Genomic DNA, 22,558 nt, shown 5'->3' with positions numbered 1-22,558 from the left:
TGAATTTGTGATGGTGAGCAACAGTAAAACAATATAATTCCTGCATCATTAAACATTTCTTTTAATTACTTTTAAATGTTACCAGTTGTGGTTAGAGAGCGATCATGTTTTTAAAGTAAAAGTGTATTAAGCAAGACCACAACTTTAACCAAAATGTGAGAAATTCAAAAACAACTAATAAAACTCAAAAATATAGGTGTTGCATGTGTCATCCAACCAAATGCAAGATTGAATATTTTAGTGGAACAATTGTATGATAACATTTTTTTCAGTATCAATGTATTTGATTCTTGGTATTACAATATGTACAATTAGGTACAATAGGTACAATATATGTATATTAAGTTTATGACAGAAAATGCAAATCTGGCTTTAATCTGATTTTTTCCTATGGGTGAATATAATTATAAAATAATGATAAAATATCCCAATTTAATTATTTTGACTAATATTGCAATTTAATATGCATTTTTCTTTACTTTTGTTCCTTTTTTGAAATATTTAATGCCTACAAGCTATGAATGGGAAACCTTTAAGGCAAAAATACATTTGCGACTGCAGTTTAGTTAAAGGTCGTTTCGAAGAAACTGGGTTGTTCAGTTTAATGAGCTCAGATGTTTTTCAATTGAAGCAAAGTAAACATTTAAACCAAAAAATAAATAAATTAATACATACTGCAAAAACTTTTTAAACTTAGCTGAGGTGGAAAGAGCTGTACAAATTTCTGATATTAGACTAAATATATAAAGCTTTGATCAGAAATGTGATTTGAAAAACAAGTGTGCCAAGATGCAATGGAAACAGGCTTAACAAATTATGACATATGTGAAGTGTGGGATTTAAATGACCACTGAAGCTTTTGCTCTACTGAGAAGAATTAGAGCCCCATCCAAAACAAAAAACAAAAAACAAAACAAAACAGGATTTTCAATTTATTGGAAAATTGAGCATTTAACATTTGCACAAAATGTTTATAGAAACCCTGTAGTGACTTTCAGACATGATCTAAACACTTTGAGAACATTTCTCATCCTCTAAAAGACTAGTAATCCCTCTTTTGTCAAGTGTTAATCTAGTGTTTCTATCTTCAGTGTAGTTCATCCTTCATTATTTCATTTTCTCCACTTCCCAGTAAGCACTTTTAATTATGATACCAAAGTACATTTTACTCCTAATTTTTGTAGAATAAATTGATAATGCAGGACTTTTACTGGTATTATCCCATTGTGGTATTACTGCATTAACATCAGGGAAATGGTTAGTTGGTGTGGTTCTCGTGGCAGTTTTGTGCCTGCGTGCGGTGCACCGACATACTCCGTACAGCTGGTAATGGCTGTGCAGGATGGGCCAACATTTCCTCTCACAGGAAGTCGAGATTCACAAAGCCTGAAACCACAGGGAAGCAGCAGAAAGCAATAACATTGGTTCTAACATTTTTGATCACTCCTGTTACTGAGCAGAAATGGGTCATGGCTGCCAGAGAGGCATCAAACATCTTGTAGTCGTCTGAGTCAGTGGAATCTCTGATGGGCCTTTTTCACCATGCTGTCAACACCGCTCCCCCATTTCAAAGCAGATAATGTTTAGTGCTGAGGAACTAAAAAGTTTTTTGCCTCTCCACTTTTCTGTTCATTTATGATGACTGATTGCATCTCACTCCTCGCCTGGAGTCACTGTTTCTTTTTCACTGTTGCTGCTGTTTAGCTGAAACAAAAGGTTATTTTAGATTGAACACCCCATCCACTGCACTTCCATCACTTGCTATGTGAAGTGATTCATCATCTGCAATCAGCCAACAACTGTGGCATCGTCTGCGCACTTAAACAACATTCACACTCATCCTGGGATACCCTACCAATTGTATGCAGAAAATACAGAGGAAGGAGGAAGCAGCCTTGAGCAGCTTCTGTGTTCAATAACAGAAGTGTTTGAGCTTTCCTGACCACCTATTTTCTTCACCGTAAGAAGTCGAAAACCCAATTATGCAAAGTCTGGCTCTGATTCAAATTCAGAGTTCTGGGGTGCGATTGATTTGGCACTGAGCTGCAGTCCCCACCCCCCCCAAAAAGAAAAAAAATAGGAATCACTCGCAGGATCTTGATTTGGCCACGATCGACTGAGGAAGTGTCTGAACATGGTGGGGTGGGTGTCAGGGTGTTTTTCAGTAAGGTGATGAATTTCCTTTAGATAAAAGGATTTTTGGAACAGCATCACATGAGACATTTGCAGAGAAAAATCAGACACAGGGCAACTGGATTTTTCATTTGCAATATTATTTTTCAGGAATTTTTATCAGTGTAATATTTAAGTTTTATATTATATTTGAGGACTGACCACGAGTGTAATTAAAGTCAGATGAATAAAATGGTAGATTAATGACAAAGCTGTGTTAATATGGAGAACCTATTCCACTAATATTCAGATTAAGAGCCCAGTCAGAATAAAAATGCACCCTGTAATCAGACTGACACAATCACAATTAATTTTCAGATTATAAATACTACATTATTCTGATTAGAGTGGAACAAAGAGGTTTATATAGACAGCGATCTTATTATATGTGCATTTATATATCGAATCATTTGATTAGAAGAATTTTTTTGACATGGGAAAGTGGTTCTACCTGCTGTAAAGCATTTAGCCCCAAAGGTAATAGAATCGGTTCTGTTGACCCGATTAACAAAGGAATAAACCCTCTGTATTATTCGGATTAAAAAATTCATTCTGACTGGGCCAGTCTGTTCCGATTGGTGCACATAAGTGACAAAATTGCACCTTTAGGGGTTTCAATGGCTGATAACTGGGGCTGTACCCTCTAGAAGACCACATTTGTACCGTTAGGTACTTATTTGTACCTATGTGGTAACAGCTGCAGTCATTATTCAGCACCTTGTCACTTGAGTGCATACATGTCATTGATTTTTTTTTTCAAAATCATATTTACGTAATGAGTCCAACAGGAAATTCTCCAGGAAAATATATGAAGTAGCAAGTATTAAAACTATTTCAGGTATATGTCATCCATTGAAAAACACCTGTATATTTTAAAATTCAAGTTTTAGTTTAATGATAACAATGCTAATAGATTATTACATTCCAGATGTTATCGTTACTGTTTAAACAAGTGTAAGTAGTATTTAGAGTTTTATCAGCAGCTGTTGAGTTTTGTGTTTTACCTGCAAAATCTCACACTTAATTGTCCTTTCTAGTGTCTCAAAGGTGTGAAATGATAAAACAGATTGAAATAAAGTACAAAATTTGTGTAAAAATAGTCCAGTGATGAGATGCCGATGAACACAGGAAGCAGCAGTTTCAGGAGCTGGGGGCTGCCTTTCGGTTTGGAGATACCCCAGCTTGTGTTTGAAAGGTTTCACCTGATATGACATTAAAGTGATGGGTTCCTAAATTACACCACAGGTAGGCGGACAGGTCTGATTAATCCTAAACATTTTATAATAAGGTTTTACGAAACAGTCCACGCTTTAATCCTGTGCTGGAGCTGGGAGTTATTATCTTGTCAAAAACACTGCACAGCATTGTGCTGTCATCCGTTTGAGTAAGAATGGAGCCACAACTGTTTCTGCCACACTGAGGTTTGGTTTGTACAAAGCTACAGATCAAAGAGCTGTGATTCATGGATGTTTTCCAGTAACATCCTTTTAAATGTTCATCTTTTTCTTTAACATCTTGGTTATTTTTCACTATTACCTCTTAGAAATTAGGATCATGTTCCGCCAACATTTTTTTTTTTTAAATAAATGGAGGGAATTATAATAACTGCGAGAGAAGCAGAGAGCCCAACAAGCAGGAAGCAGGAAATGTTTGGCATTTTTGCATGAAAAATTACTTGAAGTGTCAAATGATTCACACAATCATGTGTACCTGCTACTTTTGGGTAGTTTTTTCTATAACAAAGTATTTGTTTTATTATGTGTACATATTTCAAGCATAAATGATAATAAATGATCATAAAAGATAAAACTAACAAGTTTATACACTGTAAAAACTACAAGCTGTCTAACATTATTCAGTTAACTTTACTCAATTATCAACAGTATGCACTTTTTAATAGTTTTTATCAAGTTAGAGGTAACTCCGCAGCGAACAAATTCATTTATTTAGAGTTTGTGAGTGAAGCTAACTTAAAACAATCAAGTACATTGGCGACAAATGAGGCAATGAAATGTTTACAATAGAGGTAGGCAGAATTTTACAAAAACTTAACCTTAAACATTTAGGCAATTATTAAGAGGGTCAAAGCAGCTGTATGCAGTTCATCAATTTGACCTTTTTATGCCCTTTTAACTGCTGCATGTTAAATATATTTCACGTTAATGCAGAACAGTACATTACACTGTAGTACTATATTAACCAGCTGCATCATTAATGTTAGTGATATTTCTTCTTATATTAATTGCCAATGGTCACGTGAAACTGTGTATTGAACAGTGTGGAAGTACTACCTTTTACTAGAGTCAGTAAGAAAATTTTTTTCCTCCATTTCTTCCAGGAAATAAACTGGAGGACCTGAACTGAACAAATAAAAGGCTTCCAGCATCTCTACAAAGTCAACTGTCAATTTTAAGACTTTTCCATCTAAAAAAAATTAATATACTTTTTTAATGGTGTCAATCTCCTTGTCTTTCTCCTTCTCCTTCCTGCTTCAGACTTTTCTTGTGTCTCTTGGTCACATAAAAACTATCTTCAAACTTTAAGCTAACCCAGAACCGTTTTTTTTAACCCTACATTTAGTCTATCAAGCAGTGGAGGGACTTAAACTGTGCACGTATTGTTTCAATACAGTGGATGTGAACGTAACAGCACCGGACCAGCAATCTATGAAAATACAGTATGTCAAACTGTACATATTTGATATGATCCAATTCATTTTGTTTTGCCCTCATTAACCTACTTTAATTAACTTCCTGATTAACTGTTTAATATGCTGACATTAGCCAATGACAGATAAACAGTATCTAACCTCACAGGTGTGCCCAAGTAATTTTTCACATCTACACACACTAATTTTAACTCTCCTTTGTAGTTGTGTGCTGCAATGCAGAGTCCAGCTATAAAGGAGAGCAGTGCTGCAACACCAGCAGACTGAGACAAAACACATAATATTCAGTAAAGAAAGACTGAGATTCTCATCCCACAGCGTCAGATATTGATGCTTCCTAATGCGCTTTGTTTTTTGGCGTATTATATTGACACAGGTACCGTTTGGCATTACTATTGGATGCTCCAGGAGCGCCACCATTTGACGCCACAGGATCAGCTTTACAGACCCACAAAACTGCATTACGGTTATGGAAAACATGGTAACATCACCCTAACCCAGCAACATGAGTTAGGGTTAGGCCCAAAAACATCCGGTTAACCTCTTAAGACCCAAGCTCTAATTTGATATTGTAGCAACCCACGGTTTATGGGAGCTAACTGTGGGAGGCGGTGAAGCTAAAGCTAAGGCTAAGGCTAACCCTAACTGACTCAACTAACCTAATCGGCTAGCTTGGGTGCTAGCAAGCTAACGTCAAACGAACAGTTCAAAATGGCAGGCGGAAGGGAGAACACTTGCGCCCCATAAACCGCACGACCCCAAGTGCCTCGAGCTGTTTGACAGGTAATCCAACTCTGGGCCCCCCGTAATTTCAGGCTCCGGGGGTGGCCCAAAAAATAAGTCCACTGGTGTCCGGAGCTCCCTCCTAAACATCAGTGTGGCTGGGGTACACTGGCTGGACTCCTGGACAGCAGTCCGGTAAGCCCACAGGACCAGGGGTAGGTGCTGGTCCCAGTCCTTCTGATGCCGGCTTGTTAAAATGGCAAGCTGTGTTGCAAGGGTGCGATTAAACCGCTCCACCAGTCCATCGCTCTGAGGGTGGAGTGGTGTGGTCTGAGTCTTTCTCACCCCGAGCCGCTGGCACACCTCAGCAAACAGCCGGCTCTCAAAGTTCCGCCCCTGGTCGCTGTGCAGTTCCTCCGGTACCCTAAATCGGGAGAACATGTCCTCCACCAGTCGCTGGGCAGCTGTGGTGGCTGTCTGGTCAGAACCTGCATATGCCTCAGGCCACTTGGTGATGTAGTCCATTGCGACCAGGATGTAGCAATTGCCAGCCTCGGTAGTAGGAAAAGGGCCCAGGATATCCACGCCGACCCTCTCCATAGGCGCCCCGACCAGGTACTGCTGCAGAGGCCCTCGGGAGCGTTGGGTGGGTCCTTTTTGGGCTGTACAGTCATCACAGCAGTGGACGTGAAGCTCCGCGTCCTGACGGCAGCCTGGCCAGTAGAAACGCTGTGGCAAATGGCGCACCGTCTTGGGGTTTCCAAAGTAGCCAGCCCCGGCACATCCATTGACCCACCGGAGTACCTCCACCCGAAGAGCCCCCCCACCTGCTGCCCGCCACCGCCGGTAGAGGATACCGTCACAGAGCTCCAGGCTCCCCCACTGTGAGTGAAGCAGCTTGATCTCTGGCCCTCTGGCTGAAATGGCCGGCCATTCCGGTCGTTGTTGAGTCTCCAGCCAGCTCCGAACCTCACCCAGCACCGGATCCATCTCCTGAAGCTGCTGCAGCTGTTCTCTGCTGAACGGCTCTACCTCCCCGGTGGTGACTGCAGCTGCTGATGGCCCCAGTTCTCGTTCCTCATGGCGGCGACAGTAGCGGCACTCGTCCAGAAGACAGGGGCGTCGGGAGAGGGCATCAGCATTGCCATGCTGTCGCCCTGGCCGGTGCTGGATCTCAAAGTCATACTCCTGGAGGATCTCCAGCCACCTTGCCACCTGGCCCTCGGGCTGCTTGAAGTTGAGCAGCCAGGTGAGAGAGGCGTGGTCGGTCCTCAAAGTGAACCTAGTGCCAAGGAGATATGGTCTAAAGTGTCTTACGGCCAGGACCACCGCCAACAGTTCTCGCCTAGTAACACAATAGTTGCGTTCAGGGCGGCTCAGACTGCAGCTGTAGTAGGCCACCACTCGTTCTCCTGTCTCCCCCCCTTGAGAGAGTACCGCTCCAATTCCCACTCAACTGGCATCCGTGTCCACAATGAACGGCTGCTGGGGGTCGGGGTACGCCAGGACAGGAGCCTCCGAGAGGGCCACCTTCAAACGTTGGAAAGCCCCTGAGCAGGCCTCAGACCACTCGAACCGCCGGCCCTTCTCAGTCACTCGGTGGAGGGGACTGGCAATGGTGGCAAAGTCTTTTATAAACCTCCGGTAATAGGAGCCTAGGCCAAGGAAACTCCTCAGCTCACTGGTGGTGGTTGGCTGGGGCCACTCCTTAATTGCAGCCACCTTGGCCCAGTCCGTGGTCACCCCATGCTCGTTGACCACGTGACCCAAGAACTGAGTCTCTGCTTTCTGCTGGGTTCTGCTGGGTTAAGCCGCAGTCCAGCCTGACGAATGGAATGGAAGTTCGGCAGCAGCCTATTCATCAGAGGGAGGAGCAGAGGCACGGGGGGGTGGCTGTTGGGGTACGCTGGCCCTGGCTGTGCAGCTCCCACAACGTCTCTGGGATTCTCCAGCAGCACTCCGGCCTGACCGGAGGGGTATGGTCTCTGCACCAAGACAGATAGCAGAGCCCGGCACGTCGACACAAGCTCCCCAGCGGGCCAGCAGATCCAGACCCATAATGCAGTCGTCTCTAATGTCTGCAAGTCAAAACTCATGGCTTATCTGTTGCGCCCCCACCACCACAGGTAACAGTTTCTTGCCTGGCATAACTGTCTTTTCCGGCAGTACCCCCCATCGCAGCAGGCAGATGGTTGATCCTGTATCCACTAGTGCACTGCAAAGCTACCCTGCGATGACACAGTCTATGTACAACCCCATAGCGGCTCCACAGCGTCCCACTGTGGGGCAGTTTATTTGGAGGGATGGTTGGAAGCGGGATGAGGGGTCCCTCACTGCCTCATCCCGTATCTGTTTCCCATCAGTGACTCAGCTCTGGGGCGGGGGCTCGCAGCTAGGCAGTCCCTGGCGAAATGCCCTGGCTCCCCACAGCGGTGGCAGTGATCGTCCCTCGGTCGTCGTCGTGTGACAGCTGGCTGGGCCCGGCTGGTTGCCTCTCCATCTAGGCACTCACCGGCGGCCTCCCGACTGGCTGCCCTGACTGGCCTGTGCCAGGACGGGGATCGGCCCGTTGCTGAACCAGCCCCCAACACCTCCTCTGCACGCTCGGCTTCTCTCAGGGCCTCTTCCAGTGAGCGGGGTGTGGACAGACGGACATGTTGGCGAAGCCGCTCTGGTGCTAGCCCCCGCAGAAAGGAGTGGAGGCTCAGTTCCTCTCGGGCTGCAGCCGGAAAGGTGGGGAGCTGTACATCAGCGGCGAAAGCCCCCAAGCTCTCTCCGTCATGTCTGTAGCGTCCAGCTAGCTGCTCTCTGCTCTGCTCGACGGAGGTTCTCTGCTCGAAGCGCCGTTGGAGAGCGGCAGTGATGGCTTGGAGCTCCTGACGATCCTCTGGGAGTAGGTCAGCAAGGACCTGCAAGGCAGGACCTTCCGGGCCAGGGTCAGGTGAGTAGCCGTTTCCTCACCGCTCCATCCCCCATGGAGGGCAGCCAACTCGACCTGGGCGAGGTAAGGTTCCAGTGGGGTCAGCCCACTGTAGCGTGGTAGCTTTACTGCCGTTATGGGTAACGGTCCGTGTCTCCCGTGGTCAGGGTTGCAGTGTGTAGACCGGTCCACACTGGTGCCGTCGGGTCGTCGTGACTCACTAGCCTTTCGCCGTGCCCCCAGCTTGAGGTGCTCCAGAAGCACGCTGCTCTCTAGGACTGCACGCTCTAACTCACCTATGCTTCGCTCCATTGCGTCCATGACGTCTGCTAGACGATTAATACCACTTCTGACACCAATGTAGCAACCCACGGTTTATGGGAGCTAACTGTGGGAGGCGGTGAAGCTAAAGCTAAGGCTAACCCTAACTGACTCAACTAACCTAATCGGCTAGCTTGGGTGCTAGCAAGCTAACGTCAAACGAACAGTTCAAAATGGCAGGCGGAAGGGAGAACACTTGCCCCCCATACACCGCCTCGAGCTGTTTGACAGAATCAATCACAACACAGCTCTTGCCGTTTTCACAGCTACCGCCATCAACATAGACACACAAAAGTAGCCAATCACCGTGAAGGCCATTCATACACCCATCACCTTCCCTCATGGTGCCGGCTAACACATACACTTTACATAACAAACCTAAACATGTGAACACACCTAATAACACTAACTGTAACGTAATCATTTAACAACATTTAAGCAATTAAAGCACAGAACTATTCAGAACACATTTACCCATAATTCCCTCGGGGCAGATTGCATCAGCCCCCACACTAACCCACTTGCTGGGCCGTTACAATATGCATTTTTTATTTGTCTTTGCTATTTGGGCTTATTGGAACTTCATAAGTATAAAAACTAAGCATCACCTTTTGAAATGATGTAGTTTTAGAGAAAAATAATGTCCACTTATGTGGACACTCGGTCTGAATTAACAAAAGAAAAAAAAAATTGTCACCTTTGTGTAATTGAGGGCAAAACTCTTTATTTCCAAACATATTCCAACAAAATATTCAACATTTAAAAACAACGGGCAATGCCGTTTTCTGCAGGATCAGCTTGTAAGCGCAAGTACACCTTGCAGGTCACACAATGCATTCGGCTTCTCCCACTGCAGCCTGGTGCTCTGCAGCGTGTTGCGTTCTTCAGGCTGATCATCTCTGGGAGATGTGCATTTGCCCTCCTGTGGACTGAGACATGGGGCACTGCTGCCACTGGACGGTTTTTCATTTGTTTTGAATTGTCTTCTTCCTCTGACAGCCATGAAAGGTCTGCATCGTCGTCTTGACTGTGATGCTGAGCCAAGAGGGTCCTAGCCACTTCCATACGGAACTCAAGGATGCTGTATGATGCTGTTCTTTGGTGTACCACATATTGTAAGGTCTTTGCAGTACAGTAGCCAGCTGTTGGCTAAAGCCAGATTAGTGAAGTGCATCAGCATGCGCATTGTCCATTTCTTAGTACGGGCGCTCATGCGATAGTAATTAATCATTCTATCAGCCAAGTCAACTCCACCCATCTTGAGGTTGTACTCACGGATTATGCTTGGTCGTGAGACTGCCCCATATTGATTCAATTTCTTGTCCCAGCGCTGGCAGGTGTCTTCAGGCTGTGTACCATTAACAACAGACATCATTAGTACATGTTTGTAGTCATACCACTTGACAACGCATAATTTTCCATCTTCAGTGGAAACATCTCTTGAGGTACCTCTTCCTGCTTTTTTCATGGCTTTGTCAGTGGGTAACTTCTGCACTGTTGCAGCGACTCGGTTCTTCATTACTGTACCAGTCATATATAGCTCCTTCTTCATCATTTGTTCTGCACCTTGAATGCTTGTGAAGAACCGGTCACAATACAATTTTGTGCCAGGACGCAGAGTTTGACACAGACGAGCCTTGTCTAAGCTTCCCAAACCCAGACCCTCTGCTTCTTCGACCTGCTCAAGCATCCGCATCCAGGATGGCATCATCATTGTCAGACAAATCTTCCAAATCTGACTTGTCTCCATCAATTAGATCGAGAAACTCCAGTACTTTTTGCAAAGAATAACGCTCTGAAAATAAAATCATGAAAAAATATATAAATTTATGCATATATGTATTTATTGTTCATTTATTTCACTGGCACAATGTACAGCTTTAAAACCGCACAAGAATTAGCTATGAACTGATTTACATCTGCAGAGTTTTACTAACATATTAACATTTTAACAATACTGAGTCCCTCTGTACACATACGTGTACACCATGTTTAGCAGCATATTCTATCATCACTTTTACTTATTTTCGCCAATTTTGCATGTCATAACAAAATTACAACCCTTTTATGCATATCTCAACAAACATTAGTCTTGAAATATGATTGGATTTCTTACCTTGTCGATGTTTGGGTTGGAGTGCCCACTCAAACGTTCTCTTGTTCTCTCCGCCATTTTTAATTTTACCTGTAGAGTGTTGTATGCTGCTGACACCACTAGAGGGCAGTGTAAATGTCCATATATGTGGCCAAGAGGTCTCAGTTAAGTAGAATGAACTACTATAGAAATATAACCTAAAATGTGATGTACACGCATGTGGACGCCAGGTATTACAAGACAAGAATTACATAAAAACTGTGCCTTCTTGTACCAACTACAACCCAATCCGCCACCCTAACAGACTTTTTCGCTTCAAACTTTTCACTTCAGTTTGGCTCACTGATGCAATGGGTTTCATAAGGATCAGCATTTAAAGCAAAATGACTACACAAAGTGGTGCTTTTTGATGCATTAGTACTAAGAACAAGCTGTATTTTGTTATTGGCTTTAGTATGTTCTTCCATAAAATCTGCCCAGATCTGCACCAATACTGATTCTCCTCTGAATTGTCTTAGGATATTTTGTGCATAAATTATTTGTTTTTTTCTGGCCTTACAAATTCCATAATTGTCAGTTTTGTGTAAGGATGGACCCAAGTGAAGAGAGGGTGAGGGAGTAAACAGATAACCAGGTTTATTAAGGGCAAAAAACTCAGGAATCAACTAAGGATCGCTCCTAAGAGGAGGACCCAAAAAAAAAGCAAGAAAGGAAGCAAATATTAAACACAAGGATATAAAGCTGAGATAACAAAAACAGACTCAAAACCAAACCTCAGGACAGGAACAGAGTTCAAAAAACAAGAATAAGGAATCCAAAACATATGTCAAGTGAACCAGGGAGAAAGGTGCACTGTCCGTGAGTTAGACGGAGGATCAGGCAGGGGGACTGTGGGAAGAACTGGGTATAAATAAACCAGGGAACAGGTGAAAACAATCAGGCTGATGAATTAACAAGAGGCAGGAAGCAGGTAAACGGGGCTACAAAATAAAAGTCCTGGGCAGGAAGTGGAACTGAAGTTCAGATCCTGACAATAATGGTCAATGGGTTTAACTATGGATGGAATACTGAATGACACAAAATAACTAAAAAAGGAACAAAACTACTAAAAGGGAGTTTAAAATATAATAGTTATAAAGGGGGTGCTATTTAAATTATTTAAAAGACAAAATAACCAAAAATAGACATGAACATAAAAGGGACTTTGTAAAAGAGGCACAAAACAAAATACAAAAAACTACCAAAAAGAGAATTATTATGATTATTATTATAAGCGTAAGGGGCTTATTCCATATCTGTCCCCGGGGTACCACTGTCTTACAATCAGTCTACGGGTTTTACCATTACAGCACTGGACTACAGGAAACGGAAGGAGTGCCTCTGTACACATAGAAAGTTTATCCATGATCCACACACAAACACACAAATCCAGACAGAGGCTATTTTGGCAGTCAGCCCCTCTTAAAGCCGTAATCCATAGTGATTGAACTGTGACATCCAAGTTAAAGCTTTACAGATGGTAGTGCTGAGCTCTTTCTCTCATTTAGCTGCTGTTCATTCATCAACGTTTCCTCTACAGACCACTGCAAAGAAAAAAAATACTTGGAGGTGATTTCAGACTTGCAGCTTTGGGGAAACTGTGTCCTTTAAAAGCATCTTGGACAGTCGGGAACAGGTTTGTAAATGCAGACAGTGCTCCCAAGAAACACCAGCGAGTGCGACATCTGTGCTGCTTCGCAATGTTAATGACGACTTATAAAAGTGATAGTCCAAGTCCTCAACTCTGATTGGCTGAGCTGAATCCATTCTTAAATGGCCAATAAATGTACACCTGCAACCGCATAAATGTTAATTTAAATGTTAATGAAAAAAAAGATCAATGCTCCCACTATGATGGGAGCTAATCTGCTCGATGGAAGGACTCAGACGCTACAGACGGGAAAAGAAGAGATTTGTTTAGTGAGCGATTCTGTGTTACAGCATGTTTTGTTGAAGAAAGGACAGCCAGCATGGTGTTAGGCTTCACACTTCCTGATCAGCCTCTCAAGCTTTCATTGCTTCAAGCGTTGTCACATTAACAGTAAAAAGAGGGACTGTGGATGCATTACCAGTAGGGTCGATGTAGAGATTAATTTATTTATTTTTTGGGTTCTTGCCTTTTCTGGGTGTCAGGAGCTCAAACAATGATTAGTCCACAAAGTCTGTCTTCTTTTCAGCATCTGTGGTGCAGCACTGCAAAGTGTCGGCTGTTGACATCACTGATTAGGGGTTTGGTTCTCTGGACTGCTGGCTGTGGGGGGAGAACTGTGCACAACCTCCTCCTCAATTACATCAAAACACAGGGCCAAGGAGGAGAGAACAAAAAGCGAGCGCAGAGCAAGGAGACCGGAGGGGCAGAAAATTAAAGAATAAGCCATGAGAGGCCACAGTAATTTCACAAGAAAAGTCTTTGTCTTTTTAAAATCCTGTTAGCTGATTTAACATCAGAGTAAAACAAGTTGTCAAGTGGCTTATTGCTTCTTTTACGGCTCATATAAAATAGTCTTGGCAATGGTGTAATAAAATGCACTGCTGTGTTATAAATTACGTTACCTGCTCTTTAATGTACTAATGTATAACCATCCAGTTCAGAGACACTTTATACAGTAGGTCTTTGTTTCTATAATTTCCTTCATAGTAGAGTAATGCTGAGACACATTGAATTAGTCACTAAAAGCTAAACATGTTTTATATTTTAGAAATAAAAAGCAAAGTAGCCGTGGTTTGCCTTGATAAGAGCCTTATGTTTGAGAGGGAGTAACCTGGAACAGTTTATAATTAGCGGTGTGTGTAACGAGGTAATTAGTAGAATTTCTTGCACTAATCAGTTTTACTGTACACGACAGTGTTGGCTTACAGAACCTCCTCAACATGTTTGAGAAGTTTCTTTAGCTGCAAAAAACAAATCGAATGCTACTTCTGCTGCAGAGCATGAATTTATTAAAGGCAACCAATCAAAGCCACCATCAAAGATTTGAAGGGTTCAAATAGCAGACACATCTCAATTTTAACTGTTTGGAAGAGACGGATGAATCAGGTCTTGATGGTAAAAACAATATTGAGGGAGACCAATAAGGAGAAAACCACAACAACCACAAGGAATGAACCACAAAGCTTTTAGAACGTGAGATAGCGTGAGGTTAAATATATAAGATTCTGTGTTATTTCTAGGTCAGCAAATAAAATTAAAGCTCCAAAATGCAACTTAAGCAACAGCTGACATGAGATTCCAAATCAGTCCACTCTGCTCCCTCTCCCCGCTCTGCTCTTCTACCATCTGCTATTCTCCACACTGCGCTGCAATGCTGACATTCAAGTAGGATCTGATGTAAATCAACATGCTGCCATTGTTCCAGTTATAAATGTGCCTGTGCTTCAAGTTTCCAGCACAATGGTGTGACAGTGGGCAGCACTGACATCAGACCAAGTAAAAGTGTCAAAAGTCAAATTGCTATTCTAATTAAAGAGGGGCTTTCTCATCATGGAGTCATAGCTACAGTGAAAGTTTCAAAGGAGACAGAAGTTCAACAGATGAAGATGTGTGGGAGAAAAGCAACTTCACAGATACTGAATTTACTTAATGAAAACAGCAAGCAAAAAAAGCAAAACTGCTTGATATGCAGTCTCTTCCATTTTAATCGTTTGCTGCCATTAAAACTAGAGGCTAACATAATAAAAACCAAGGTGTTTCAAAGTTCATGTACATTTCTATGTCTATGTATATAAATAAAACTGTTAGAATCATATTATTTGTAACTAAACATTCTGTATTAAAATGAAAAAGTCTCACTGGTTATGTCAAACTTCCACTGTATGTCAGTGTGTACAGTATGTGATATTGACTAGCAGCCATGGTAGACAGGAGAGGAACCTCAACACGGTGTGAAAGTACCGAATGCATCAAAAATAGGAGGAATACGTTCCCCCGACATGAAAAGCGTACATGAAGCAGACGACAGTGCATACAGTCAGAGGTCTGACAGTGAAATTGCAAAGTCAGAGTGTGGAGGCTGAGCTGGTGGATCAAAGTGTGTATTTACTTTCAACTCCAGTGACCTGACTTAAATCTCAACACATGCCAAGAAGGTTTCCACTGTCGGAAAATGTTCATTTCAAATCAAAGGTTAAACTCAAATGACTCCATAAAGTCAAACTCTTCTTCCTCCTCCTCAGCCGGAGATGTAGTTGTTCAACTTTGACGGAGCATGTTTGACTTGCCTATTTCCTACTTTTACCTTCTCCAGTGGTTGGATTTGTAATTTTGTTGGTATTATATCATTAAAATGGACTAGGCAAGAGTTTTTTGGAGGGCTGTGAGACTTAACAAGCAATTTCAAGATGTCATATTGAATTTTGTAAAACTCCATGATGCCCAGAAGCTAATCTTTGAAAAGTACCATCTCTGCTTGGATGAGAGAAAGACATCTTCAACCCAATCATTCCAATACAGAAGTTCTGGTCCTCCGAGCCAGACCCAGTGACTTCAGTTACTCTATCTACTAAGACGACCAACTGAAATTCAGTGAACACAGTGCACATCTGTCGCTCAGCAGAAGATTTGACCTGCGCAACATCAGAAAGATCCAACCTTCTTGTGTGGGCATTGGTTGTATTGGGAAAACAGCACAGATTTATGGTGAGATCCTGAATGAAGAAGCATGGACATCATGGACTGTAGAGTCTACACAGGAATATGAAGGTAAAATAACTTTGGAACTCAAAGCAAACTTAAGGTAACGTTCTAAATTAACTTTGTTGCCAATGTCAGTCGCAAATATTTTTAAAAAATTTTCAAAACAATCTTGGAATACATGAATATGACTGTTAGCACAGAAGAGTTTGAATTCAGCTTTACTTTTGTATATTAAATATATTTAAGTATATTAAAACAGCTCCAAACCACAGACATTTTTCAACCTACACCTACCTGCAGAGTTTAACTTGATATCAGGTGCAGCATCTGAGAAGTTTTACAAGTTCACAAAGGAAGGATCAGATACCTAATACTGGACAACATCATTGGGACATTCCTTAAAAGAAATGGTAACTACAAAGACACAAAATGACCAAGAAACATAATAAATAAAAAGACACGCAAACCACAGACAGCTGACCAAAAAGAGACACAATAATTGTTTTTTGGAGTTTTTGGAGAGTTAACTCTACAGTTTTTTTATTGTATTTTTGGAAAACAGAAACAGTTGACTTTGTGTATTAATACATAATATTTCATGGGTTCTTCTTTTCATAGTATGAAAACAGATCTAATAATCAATTAGCAATGAAGACAAATGAAGATTAGTACTGAACAGTAGTAAACACTTTAAAGTCACTGGAAGTAACCTCTTACAGTATGTGTTGTATTTGTGCTGCTTGAAACTGACAGATAGAAAAACTGTTTTAAGTTTTCTGTTAAATGAAGCACTGACTCTTTAAACAGAGGAAATTATACCACAGGCTTCACACAACATTATTGTGTGATTACGCCACAGGAATAAACAAATCTTAACCAAAATGTAAAGCACCCTTTTCACACTTAAACTGAAACTACTTGTATCTTGGCTCCTGCGTTTATTTCTTCTTAAGAAAAATCTCATAATAAAGTCTGGCAGGATGAGAAAAAAAAAAGAAAAAAGATTTATCTGGTATTTTGCAACAGCTTCTAATGTGCTTTAGCAAATCAGAGCTGAGAGCCACGGCTAACCACTACATCAGTGAGAGTTAATGGCACGAGGAAGATGGAGGGACCTGAGTACTACAAGGCATGAAGTGGAGAAGACGTTACATTAAGTGGAGGGGAGGAGGAGAAGAAGAGAGGCGTGACAAAGAGACGAGAGAGCTGCAGAATTTAAAAAAAAATGGCGAAGATAGAAGGAAGAAACAGGAAAAGGAGGAGGAAGAGGAGGAGATGGAGCGTGAGATGTTCGGCTGTCTACACCAGCAGATGCTGAGGGGTCCAACAGCACACACAGCAAACTCTCCCAGTCTACTGGCAGATAAATAGCTTTTCTCACACACACACACACACACACACACACACACACACACACACACACACACACACACACACACACACACACACACACACACACACACTCGAAACTAAATAAATAGCTTTATACTCAGCAACAGCCAAAGTGGGTCAGACATCAAAGTAGCCACTCGAAAAGCTGCTAGAGCTGTAGACCCACGCAGACACATGCACACACAAACACACTGAGGCACACACACTTGCTTACTCCAAATTGCTACTTGAACTGTCTACACACACACACACACACACACACACACACACACACAGAAATTGCCACACTCTCCTCCTCTCCATCTCCTTTCTCTTCACACACACACCCACACCCACACACACCCTCTTGCGTATTGTAAATTGCAGCAAGCGGGTGCCATAGCTGACCAAATAACAGCAATCAGGAAGTCTGAGTGCTGAGGGACAAAGGCTGCCAGCCACTTTAGATAGATACACACTTTGTCACACACCTTCAGCAAGGACAGGTCAAATGATGGGAGGTACAGTTTCAACCCTTAAGTATTGGCATATTTTTTTAATATCAACCTTGAGTCAAATGACTGTATATTGTAAAAGGGACACTTGTAGTGAGAAACCACACTACTAAACTTTTAGCTTATTGTTTATATTATTATTATTATTATTATTACTATTATATGAAGTCATAGTGAACGTATGATTTAGCTGCTCTCATCAATCAGCAGCTTTTTCTTCAAAAAAGCTTAAAATAAACACCACCTGCCCAGCACAAGTTAGCAAACACATAGCTGGACATGGACCTTTTAGCCGCTAAAAAAGGCAAATATGTTCATTATAGGTTAGTGGAGAACAAAGCGGAGCAAAAAGGAGTGAAGATAGACTTAGACTGATGTTGACAGTGACTCAATTCTAGCAGGCATATTTAGTTTTTCCTGCTGAATGTAAAAATAGACAGCTGTTTACTAAAATGTCTTCCGCATAACACCTTAATGAGCCAATAATATGTCAAGGTAGCTTGTCCGTTATATTGTTTTAATGATTTTCAAACCTCACTGAGCCAAAATATGCATTAAGGCAGCTTGAATAACACCACAGAATAGACTGAGACTTTGTTCTGTGCAGTATAAGGCATTCTTTAGTCATCTGATCTTATTTCTCTTCTGCTGCAGTTATTGCTTAAGTCTTTATTTTGCTGACACCTGCAACAAAACTGGTTTCTTGTACTTATGTTCAAAATGATAAATCATGACCTAAAACTATCAAAAAAAAAGGGTGCAAAAAACCCAAACACAGGCACAAGACATTACCAAGAAAAGCACAAAATGTAAAATCACCATCAAAAAGAGTGGGTGGGGGCCCTTCAACTGTCCTTTCAGGGGCCCATTTTCTCATATGTATATACAGCACATTTAGAAAGTGACCAAATTCAGTCTCTAATATCATCATGACTTTTATTTTCTAGCATGTTTTTCTAGCTCAGTCATTTATGTTGGGTTTACAGTCAAGTTAAACCTAAACCTAATGTAATAAAACAATACAGATTCAGCTGGTAAAAAAATGTTCTTTCATCATAAGAATTAACAAATTGGTCAAGGAGTTTTGAAAAAAACATTTTAAAATATTTAACATTATACTGGTGCAAACGTTTGCATAAATTATTTAATTTCTGACGTACAATGTCTATTATATATTACGTTGATGAAAAAGTCCTCATAGTTTTACCCTTTCAAAATAAGGGGGTTCTAACTTTTGCACTTAACTGTATGTATTACTGCACTTTAACTTTTACTCACAAGTGTCATGTGAGCAAAAGTTAAAAAAAGTCTTCCACCACTGGTGGAACAAGACTTGCAGTTACAGATGTATTCTGGAGATTTAAAAAAAAAACTACTTTAAACTCTTTTGGCAGCCAGTGCGGACACCTGGGAAGTGGTATGACGTGTTCACTTTTCTTTGTTAGGACTAATGGCAGCCTTGTGAAGGAGCTGAAGCTGACTCCGTTTTTTGTTGAATACCTTTAGGCAGGAGATTAGAGACAAAAATGTTGTCCACTACACCTGCCTGAAAGAAAAAACTCACTCAATTCTGGCCATGCATTTTAAGATTTTAGCCACATTTAGACTACAGAAATAAATTTATAGTAAATGGGGAAATAGAAAGCACCATTAAAGGACAACTTTACCAATTTATAACTCACTTTTAATGGTTCTAGTTTAATGAGTGCATGTATATTAATTCTTAGAAGAATTCTTAAAATGTCTCTGCTTCAAGTTAAATAACTCCTGCAGCTGACATCATCCCAGTGTGTTTCATTATATGAGCAAAGGGATGACAACATCTGAACTGAAACATGCATGCCACTGATTTCATCTGAAGACATTTTCCAGCTAGAAGCATAAAGATATGTTATTACACGGAACGAAGACAAAACTTTCATAGCACTGATTGAAAATCAGTGCCCTTTACAGTAATATGCTAGGTTAAGGTTTAAGGTCGATTAAAAACAAGGCAAACACTTTCAGATTCCTAAAAGGCATCACACTAATCACGAAAACATGCGCCCCCTTAAACATAAACTTCTCCCTGAAAAAACTTCTGTTATTACTCTGTTACATTTGGCGTATTTAAGAAGTTATGATTTTATTGGAGTCAAACTTTGTGCTGACTCTCATATTGGGTCCACATTTCTGAATTTAGCTCTTGCAAGCACAGGCATCCCATAACACAAACAGAGAGTGATTTATTGTAGCAGACAGCCAGTGTTTTCATTGTCAGGAGGTTGGTAATGGGAGCCAATTGAAGAGTGAAAGAAACATTGTGTTGCTTTGAGTGTAGGAACTATAGTGAGCAGTGCTGAGGGGACGAACTGTTCTTTTCTGTCACCCAACTCAAACTGCCCAGCTTCCACTCCAAAGCCCAGCACACCTCCACAAGATCTGGACACAGTCTTACCTCCCATACACCTGGCTGACCGTCTCACATGCTCTCTGTTAACTGTGTTTTCCAAAAAATCAAGGATATTTATCTAATACTCCTTTTCAAATTGATTTTCAGTGATTTTCAGATGTCGTCTACTGCCTGGGTGGAGTAAAAAAATTGTACAAGTGAATGTTATATTTGCAAGTTAAATATGTTCCAAAAAAACCTCTTTTCCTTCCTTTAAAATAAGGCATAAAATATATCCTCAATCAGTATCTCTGATTGGGTTTCTTGCAGTTTTTTGTTATTGATTTAAGGGTTTATTTGTGTATTTTTGCTGGCTGTGTGCTGTCTGAATCACCCCCATACTTCAAGCAGTGTGCTTCCTTCTTATCAAAAACTGCTGACCACCCAGGAAATCACCTCAGTCATAAGCCAAGGCTCCCGCAATCCACCTTACAGTGGCCCGCAGGGCAAAGGAGTCGCACTGAGGCGTGAACGCACTGTATGACAACTCAATGAATAAAATGGCTGCAGTAATGATTTGGGTGAGGTGGCTGCTCCACTCGACTAGTTGTGGAGTTTTATTACTGTGAGAAGATTTAGCAAAATCAGTAAAGCTGGAGTCAAGAAATATTTAAACATTTGGAGTCAACATGGCACTGAAACTGAAAAACAGAATGTTGGCATGCTTAAAGGACAATGTTCATTTTCATTAAACTGAAGAGGATTTATTTAATGTTTCACTCATGGATGGCTCATACACCGGGTTCATTTCATTTTCAATCCAAGTCAAAGTTAATAAAATAGATGGATCTATGAATGAGTATCATCTCTGGCATCGACAAAGAAAATAATGACATAAGCAAACATCAGTGATGAAAGAGGACCTAAATATACTTAAAATTGTATTATTTAATAAGCAAGAAGTCTGGTATTACTGTATGTGAATGCCTTATATCATGCAGCAAATCACTACAAAAATTTCTCTAAACGATAAAAGCAAAAGATAATATTGTGCAAAAATTTGCATGCCCTCGTTTTAAAATAACATTTAATGTACATTCACTTAGTACAAATGTCCAACATTGGTAATTCATTAAAAGGTCATTTGTAATTAATTTATCAAGGGGAAAGCAAAGTTTTGCACAGATGCAATTTTCAATGTTGTATTTAAACTTTTTTCTTTAAATATATACACATTACCCAACCATTTTTGTTACTTCTGAAGATGACAGAACATTTGTACCAGCTGAATGTGTATTGTTATTATGTTAGGTTTACAGTAAAGTTTACATTATATGACATTTCATTGGGGAATGCAAATCAACACTTCCACACCGAATCTTTTGCTGCGGCAACCCTTGAAAGGGAACAGCTGAAAAGACGAGAAGAAGATGAAACAACATTTATACTAGCAGAATGTGTATTAAAGTGATGAAAAAATTTGTCTAGCTCAGCCGCCGATTGACCCTTAAATCACACGTAAAATGACAGACTGTTGATTTATGTGATAAGACATTAAATTTGTTTTGTTGCTGAACTAAGAATATTTAAAAAATAGTAAATTTGGAATTCAGAATGGTTTGAATTCAATATAATATTATCAAAATCTATTCACTGCTGTCTTTCAAAGTTTGCAGTCTGTTGCACTTTCAAACACAGAGGTGTAATTTTAGGGTGAATTTATCACATTCAGTGCTTATTTGGAGATAGATGCATGCATTCACTACAGTCTACCACAATCCAATACATACTGTTATACCTGCAGAAAATATTACCTTTGTTTAATTTGATGGAATAAACACTGTCACATATTCTGAAATATTTATCACATCATTTAAACCTGTCAGACATAAAAGTAAATGTGAGCTATAATGACAGAATGAGCCCGGGTTTGAACAGGAATCCTCAGATGGACATGATCGACAGAAATTACTGTTGGCATGGTAGAGGCTCAGAGATGACAGACAGTAACTTGTTGAAAAACAGTTAAAGGTCTCTACTGCATTTGATATGAGATAGTGGTCTTTTCACATGATTCTCCTGTACTCCTCCAGTGAGACACTTTGTATTTTGAGTTGTATATTTATGTTAAATTAAATAAACTGGAAGGATCCAACTGAGCTAGAACACAAGAAGAAGCAATATGGAGCAGACAGCCATGGACTACACCAACTAAGCAAAGCACCAAGCAAAATAAGCTGCAGTCAGACCATACAGACACTAGAGGTCTATTTTATCACCAGTGACTGGCTGCAGTGAAAGATGGGGTTGGATGTGGACTAACTTTACAATCTAACTCCTGCATTGTGACAGCAGGCCATGTGTTTAGCCCTGGAGTTGAGAATAGGTACAGCACTACATAAACCTAAGCCCTAGAAGGATGATCATCGTAACATAACGAGCATGTTTTCATATTAGGAATAGTGGTGACCATTAAAAACAAAAAATTAAAAATGAAAAAAAAAAAAAAACTGATTCTTTAATAATAAACACTGAAGTCATCCAAGGTTGATTTATAAAATACAGTACGACACACGTTCACATATTATTATCCTCAAAGGCTCAGCTGATGCATAAAAAACAGTTGCTGGTAAAATCAAAACGTGTTAATACAGATCACTAGCTTCTTTTAAAGGACAAATGTAATCATTTTCTAAATGAATGAGCTCCCAAATCATGACCACTTTGTGC

General features: G+C 40.9%; 1 pseudogene; it reads right to left on the bottom strand.

Annotated features, from left to right (window-relative positions):
• Positions 1-9,557: 9,557 nt before the first annotated feature.
• Positions 9,558-11,135, bottom strand: LOC137101888 (piggyBac transposable element-derived protein 3-like; annotated as a pseudogene).
• Between the last annotated feature and the right edge of the window lie 11,423 nt (positions 11,136-22,558).

This window comes from Channa argus, chromosome 1 (genome assembly GCF_033026475.1).
Source record: "Channa argus isolate prfri chromosome 1, Channa argus male v1.0, whole genome shotgun sequence".
NCBI lineage: Eukaryota > Metazoa > Chordata > Actinopteri > Anabantiformes > Channidae > Channa > Channa argus.
This window is presented reverse-complemented; position numbering and strand designations above follow the sequence as displayed.